A 7,365-nucleotide genomic window follows, 5' to 3' on the forward strand; every position below is an offset into this window, starting at 1 on the left:
GCAAGAAGATCAAACCTATCCATTCTTAAGGAAATCAGCCCCGAGTGCTCACTGGAAGGATAGATCCTGAAGCTGAGGCTCCAGTACTTTGGCCACCTCATAAGAAGAGAATACTCCCTGGAAAAGACCCTGATGTTGGGAAAGATTGAGGGCACAAGGAGAAGGGGACGACAGAGGATGAGATGGTTGGACAGTGTTCTCGAAGCTACCAGCATGAGTTTGACCAAACTGCGGGAAGCGTGCTCTGGTCCATGGGGTCACAAAGAGTTGGACACGACTAAACGACTAAACAACAACATTGTTTATTAAATTTATATACTGAAGATCACACGGTGGGTTACAGCACAATTCTTTAGGGTAGAGAAGCCACCGGCAAATTTAAAAGCTACCCCCTGCTGAAATATGAGAACAAAATAAGTCTCTTGTCCTAGACCAATAGAACAGGGAATGATTGAGTTCTTGCTTGGTTGCATTTCCACTGGAAGCAGGCAACATCCCATCTGAAGCAAATATGTATTTTGATTGCAACACAGCCTTTGCTGCCCTGACACACAGAAGGGGAACAGTAAGTACTGCCCTTTCCCTCAAATTCATGGTGCATAGTACCCAAGGATGGTCCAATTATTTTTGGCAGAAAATGCCACAGGGTCTCTTCCCAGTAATAAAACTACAGCAGTAATAAATGAAATCACAATTTGCTACCATTGCATCCAAAACCAGCTGCCTGGGCAACAAACTCACTCCACCTAGTGGTGTGATCAGTCCTTCTAGTATATCACAGCATGATTCATCATGAAATACAGTGGTGCCCCGCAAGACGAATGCCTCGCAAGACGGAAAACTCGCTAGACGAAAGTGTTTTCCGTTTTGGAGGTGCTTCGCAAAACGAATCTCCTATGGGCTTGCTTCGCAAGACGACAATGCCTTGCGAGTTCCTGCGGGTTTTTTTCCCTTCCCCCCCTTTTTCTAAGCCGCTAAGCCACTTATCAGCTGACCCGATAAGCTGATAAGCCGCTAAAAGCCGCTAATAGCGCTAATCCGCTAATCCGTCAATGGGCTTGCTTCGCAAGACGAAAAAACCGCTAGACGAAGAGAATCACAGAACGGATTCTTTTCGTCTTGCGAGGCACCACTGTACCTCTTACCCTGACCTTTGACACCTGAAATGTGTGTTTTCAGGACCCACCCTAGTCCTATGACTGTCATTTAACTGTTTTTTTTAATACTGAACTTTAAATTGTTGTAATGGGACGTACTGGTGAAGGCTGTGTAAGAAATGAGGTGGCAGTGATTATGACAATATTTTATATGCAAGCAGGTCCTGCTATCTGCATGCTTGCTATGCGAAAGGTCACTTATCCAAACATAATTATCCCCAAATTCTACTATACACTCCAGGTTCTGATTCTGATATCCAAACAGACAGTTGGCCCACTTCCTTAATTTCTTGCTTGTTTCCGCTTTGCTGGTCGGCGGCAGCCATTTTGGGGCAGAAGCCATTCAGGGAGGGGAAGATTGGGTGAAACAGACAGCAGGAGCTATTGGAAAAATAAGTTCCCCCCTTTGTCTCTCTTTGTTGGTTGGCTGTAGACATTTCAGGAAGAAACCATTAGAGGGGAAAGTGGGGGTGGGGAGATTGGAGCAATCCTGTTATGTACTGAGTTGAATAGGATCCAAACTGAAGCAGTCTGATTGGTCCTAGAACAATAGGATCCAAATTGCAGCAGTCTGATTAGTCCTAGAACAATAGGATTCAGAATGCAGCAGTCTGATTGGTCCTAGAACAATGCAGCAGTATGATTGGTTGGCAGGAACCACCCAATCCTGCTCCAGATAGAAGTGAATCCACAACCTGATTGGCTTACAGTAGAATTCCGGAATTAGCCAATCACGTGCAGCCCATTGTGTAAATATTGTATATAAGCAGATACTGTGAGGGGACTTGCATTCATTCCTCCTCACCACTATGAGCTGAATAAAGAGCATGAAATCACTTTGCGACTCTGAGTATATTTCACTGGCGACGAAGGTGGGATCCCGCTGAGCTGACTGCCACACACAGCACCGCAGCACCGCCACCTGCCGCACCGCTGCCTCACACCGTGTATCCAGGCTTCAGCTCCGGGACACAAGGAACTCAGAATGGCAGCCAACAGCAGCTTCTCGCCATTCAACCCAGCATCTGGAGACTGGGAAGCGTACGCCTCCCGTTTCACCTTCCTCCTAGAAGCCAAAGGGGTCACAGACGAAGAAGACGCCAAGAAGAGGGGATATTCTTCAGCGTCTGCGGGGAGGAGACGTTTGAAATCGCCCGGGCTCTCCTTGCGCCTGAAGACGTCGCTACTGTTCCATACAAAACAATAATGGAACAGCTGAAGGGGCACTTTTCGCCGCAGCCCTCAGTGGTGGCTCGTCGAAATGCCTTCTACGCAAAGTGACAAGCCCCTGGGGAAACCATAACTGGGTTTGTGACCTCTCTCCGCCAAGCCGCCCGGTTCTGCAACTTCTCAGAGCTGGAGAACATGCTTCGTGACCGCCTCGTCGGTGGCCTGAAGGATGAGAAGCTGCAACGACGCCTCTACGCCAAGAAGGACCTAACGTTCCAGGTCGCTCTGGAGGAGGCCCTGGCAATGGAAGCTGCCGAGAGGTCGACGCAAGAGGCACGGCCGAGCCTGCCATCCCAACCGAGGGTCCACCACAAAGACCTCACCGACGACTCAGGATCCGACAGGGAGGAGGTGCACCGAGTACAGCAGCGCACTCAAGCAGCGCACAGACCACAGCTGCCTCGACGAGAAGGAGGAAACTGCGCAAGCTGCGGGGAGAGTCACGAGAGGAGGACCTGCCGTTTCCGCAACGCAGAGTGCAGGCAGTGCAGAAAATCGGGACACATCGCCCGGGTGTGTCGGGCTTGGCCCACCCGACACCAGGCATCAGATGACCAACCCAAGAGCCCCAGGTCCCGGGGCCCAACGCACCAAGGCAACTCGACAGAGCTCACGGACTGCCAGGTATACCAGTTGCCCCACCCCAACGTAGAGAAAATTTATGTAGAGGTACAGATAGAGGGGGCCCCATGCCGCATGGAGCTTGACACGGGTTCAACTCTATCCATAATCTCGGCAAAGACCTTAAGGAAACTGTGTCCTACTGGGGGTCCCAAACTCAGGCCGGCCCCATTCACCCTACGGGACTTCCAGAAACGTAAGGTCCCCACAATGGGGGTGGGGACCTTCAGGGTGCAATACCGAGGGCGGACGCGGCAACTGGACTTGCTTGTGGTCAAGGGCCCCTACATTAGCTTACTGGGATTGGCATGGTTTGGACCACTGGGGCTAGCTGTCACCGGGGTGAACCACACTAGCTTACAAGTGGACGTGGACACCATATGCAAGGAATTTCCAGGGGTTTTCGACGGGAAATTGGGACAGTATACGGCCCCCCCCATTGCGCTACAGCTTGACCCCGCAGTACGACCGGTCAGGCTCAAGGCCCGCCGGGTCCCGTTCGCCTTGAAACCCCGTATAGACGAGGAATTGGACCGACTCGTGGAGCAAGGAGTGCTGTTAGGAATGTTCCCATAGAAATCAATGGACACCGTGGGCTCGTTATGCAAACACTTGTCTACCAAATGATTGTGGGAATGGATTGTGTTTAGTAAGCAGGACCTGCATGTACAGCACATATAAAGTTACAGCACACATAATATCTCCATTATTTGTACAACAGACCTATAATTATCTCCTTATTGCCAATTGGTGGCGGTGGAGAGAAGACAGAGGCTGAGAAACTGATGGCATACCTATGACTCCTAGTAAATTTGTGCCTACAGTAAGATTTGGGAGCTCACTACACCCGTTTTCATTGGATTGTGGTTTCTTGAGTGATATGCATATAGCTTCTTTCTGATAGCCTCTAAGAAATCCTGCATGTCTTGTCAAGTTTCTCAAACTTTGCAATTCTATAATTTTATGATTCATGCAGAACATGTGCCCTAACTACCGAGTCCTTTCCCTGTCTCAGAATCCTATTTTTCCTGTAATGTGCCTTTCCTAAGGGAGGCCAACCCCACATTTTGAGAATCGCTGCATCAGGTCTGGAGATCATGGTAGTTCTTGTGCAAGAACATGTAATTGAAACCTATCTGGTCTGGTGTGAGCCAGTCAGCATGTTCTATATTTATCATAATTCTGTCTTCAGTCTTGGGGGATTGAGACAAGGGGAGGTTATGGAATTGTCTATTCCTGTTTTGTTTCCCCATCAACTTCTTCCATTGCTTGAGCGTCCTAGCTTGAGCGCATCCTCCCTATGGGATAATTGTCTCCATGTGCCAGTTCATGTTCCTTTTAAAAACAGTGTCTTGTTTGCATTCCCCAACTACTAAATGTTAAAGAGCACTGATTTCGGGAGACTGCCATGTTTAGAGTCACTGTGTCAGCTTTCATATATTTTTGTCCCAACAGCCGGACCAAAGGCCAAAGTATATAAATGGAAGTTGAATAATTTTGTTTTTTGTAGGGAAGAAAGCAGAGGGAAGGGTGGAAAAACAGAATACTCATAGTCATTAACAAACATTTCCCATGGCATTTCAAAAATCTGCAGTAGAGAGATGTCTGGGGAGGGTGAAACCTCTTTGTTAACAAAGCAGTTATTCGATATCTCCATATTTCTCTCATAAGAAATCACATTAGAGCCCTGATCTATAGTATGTAGAGGAATATGGCTGGCTGACGAAAGTAAGAGAACAAGTAGGGCATTGTTGCATTACTATCTGGCTGTTTGCCTGCACAAAAAATACATTTCTCCTCTCTCTCTGATATATCATTGGCTAGTTCAAATATTCCTCCTTTGGGGCAAAATTAAGTAATGCTGAGGTTCTGCAACAGATTTCCGCTTGCACAACAGAACGTCTTTTCCCTTTCCACTACAGCCCTCCTATTCAGCTGCAAAATCTGCTCCAGAGGGTGAGGGATGGAACATTATCACATTTTGGGGGCACAGGGAAGAGAGAGAAAGAGGAACTTCCATTGCGCTTCATTGTGCACCAAGTTGGATGCAACCCTATGGGCCGTATCCAAATAAAACTCTCACCAATTGAATTTTTCACCCCAGCTGCCCAGCACTGGTGGGCTACACTTCCAAGAAAATGTAAGTCCTACCATCCATCAAATTTTAAAATAGGAGATGCCACATTCCCTTTTCACTCCAATTCCTGCCCATTTTAGGATTGCTTTCACTATATCTCCATGCTGATCCTTCTACTGCTGGCCCGTGTGGTTGAACATGGAAGCACCATGGGCTCTGTGGTTCATGGTAGTGAGTGCTGGAACATCAAAATGGGGAGCCAGTTGGTGGTTCTGCACTAAGGTTAAGGCCTTCTGGGATATTATCTACAACGAATTAAAAAAGGTATTAAAATATAATTTTAGCAAAAAACCAGAGGCATTTTTATTGGGGTTAATTGGCGAGGAAATTCACAAAAAAATATGTAAATTTGTTTATGTATGCCACAAAGGCTGCAAGAATCCTCCTGGCTCAAAGATGGAAGCAGCAAGAACTCCCCACCCTGGGTGATTGGAAGATAAAGATGGTAGAATTCATGGAACTGGCGAAGTTGACGGGGAAAATCAGGAATCGACCTGATGAAAGGCTTCAAAAGGACTGGAGCAAATTTATTTATTATTTGAAAGAAAATTGTAAACATTTGAAATCGTTTGTAGCTTTAACATGAAATGTTTGGTAATGTGGAATTAAGGATCTAATTTACAAGCTAGAGGGTGATTCTAAAAGTTGATATAAGGTAAAGAAGTGACTATTGAAATGCGATAGATACTTTATAGTTATAGGGATGACAGAAAAGAGGGAGGGAAGGAGGTCGATGCTCTTTTTGAGTAATAATGTAAGCTGTAGATATGTGTAATGTAATGAAATGAAATATGGAAAACTCAATAAAATATGATAAAAAACCCAAAAAACAAAATGGAGAGCCAGTGTGGTGTACTGGTTAAGAGTGTTGGGCTGGGACCTGCGAGTCCCATTTGGCCATGCAGCTCACTGAGTGACCCTGGGCAAGTAATTTCAACTTAACCCCCCTCACAGGGTTGTTCTGGGGGTTAAATGAGGTGAGAGAGAACCATGCGTGCCACCTTTAGCTCCTTGGAGAAAAAGGTGATATACAAATGCAATGAATGAATGAAAAGGGTAAATGTACCAACCAGCTATCTTCCACTCCCACTGGTGTTCTGCAATATGCAAAGAGGGTGGTGGGAAAACTGGCTGTACATGATTACAGATCTAAACAAAGGTGTGTTCCTCCTCTTCAGTTCTCACCCGTTTTGCTGCTTTGCTTTTAAGGACAATCCTTTTTCTAGGTTCATATCAGCCTGCCATGTAATGCTACCTTTCACTGTGATCTTGGAGAACAGCCCTGGGTTACTTGTATCTCACTTCCAACATGCAGCACATTAATTGATCCAACAAAGGACATCACTTTGTGCATGGTGTGCAAAGACAAACAATTTGAGTGAAGATAAAACAGATGGTTCCATAAGAGAGAGAAAAGGACAAAAAGCCACCCAAGTCATTAATCAGTCTGACTTGAGGATAATTTTCCCTGTCACCGTAATACGGGAAGAAATTAGATCCTGAGCACCCAAGCAAGATCAAGCTGTGAAATAAAATTTAGTCTAGCATTACAACATTCATCCTACTGGCCCATCTTCAAAACTGCAATAATCTAGAAAGGCAAATGTAAAGCATCATTTTCCAACCTACTTGCATGGTCTCAGTTCATCCAGACTGAGAATTTGGGTTTGATTAAGGATGAGGGAGAATACTCGATTAAGTTTGTATGTAAGGTGAATATTCAGTAATTCACACTCCTTGGAACCATAGGCTAACAGAAACACTGCCATTGTTGAATATTTGAAGTTCTCTGAATTTTGCAGCAAAGTTCTCCAACCAAGTAATGTGCATGAAAGCATGAAAAGGCATATTCCGGTGTGTGTGTGTGTGTACAAATGTGTATGCTAGTGAAAATATCACTCAAAAATGCACTACATCAAGTGAAATTGCTTATGTTAGGCAAGCTTATTTATAAAAACGTATGTATTAGAACGCTGATGAAATTTCTTGAGGGTTAAACTGCTCCCTCTGAACTGAACTTAAAATTGGAAAAACTGAAAAAACCTTAAGGCACATTCTTCTTGGATCTGATCTGAGGGGAGAGTTGAGTACTCACTGTCTCAGTGCTAGGTTTTTATTTTGGTAACCTTTGGAGTTCCACCTAAATCAACAATTTTACATTTCTCTAACTTCAAAGAAGTAATATGACGTGTGTGTGTGTGTGTGTGTGTGTGTGTGTGC

The sequence above is a fragment of the Podarcis liolepis genome (assembly GCF_965112155.1).
Source record: "Podarcis liolepis genome assembly, chromosome: 2".
NCBI classification, from domain to species: Eukaryota; Metazoa; Chordata; class Lepidosauria; order Squamata; family Lacertidae; genus Podarcis; species Podarcis liolepis.